Source organism: Lottia gigantea (genome assembly GCF_000327385.1).
Source record: "Lottia gigantea unplaced genomic scaffold LOTGIsca_236, whole genome shotgun sequence".
In the NCBI taxonomy this organism is placed as follows: domain Eukaryota; kingdom Metazoa; phylum Mollusca; class Gastropoda; family Lottiidae; genus Lottia; species Lottia gigantea.
The window spans coordinates 149635-150251 of record NW_008708685.1 but is presented as its reverse complement, the minus strand read 5'-3'; positions in this window follow the sequence as shown (position 1 = coordinate 150251).

Genomic DNA, 617 nt, shown 5'->3' with positions numbered 1-617 from the left:
AAGTCAGTAAACACTAAGCCAGACTAGTAACAGTCTTTCTGTCGTGGGCTCTGATTGGCTGTATGAGACAGTGTACAATCCAATCAAGCGCCGCATTCCATGATACAAGAAAAGCGATTAATGTAAGTTAAGGTATTTGACACAATGTTTGTAATAGATTGACATTGTGAAGATGTAGTTTGTAATATCTTGACATTGTGAAGATGAAGTTTGTAATAGCTTGACATTGTGAAGATGAAGATTGTAATAGATTGACATTATGAAGATGAAGTTTGTAATAGATTGACATTGTGAAGATGTTGTTTGTAACAGCTTGACATTGTGAAGATGAAGTTTGTAATAGTTTGACATTGTGAAGATGAAGTTTGTAATAGCTTGACATTATGAAGATGAAGTTAGTAATAACTTGACATTATGAAGATGAAGTTTGTAAGAACTTGACATTGTGAAGATGAAGTTTGTAATAGCTTGACATTATGAAGATGTAGTTAGTAATAACTTGACATTATGAAGATGAAGTATGTAATAGATTGACATTGTAAAGATGAAGTTTGTAATAACTTGACATTGTGAAGATGTAGTTAGTAATAACTTGACATTGTGAAGATGAAGTTTGT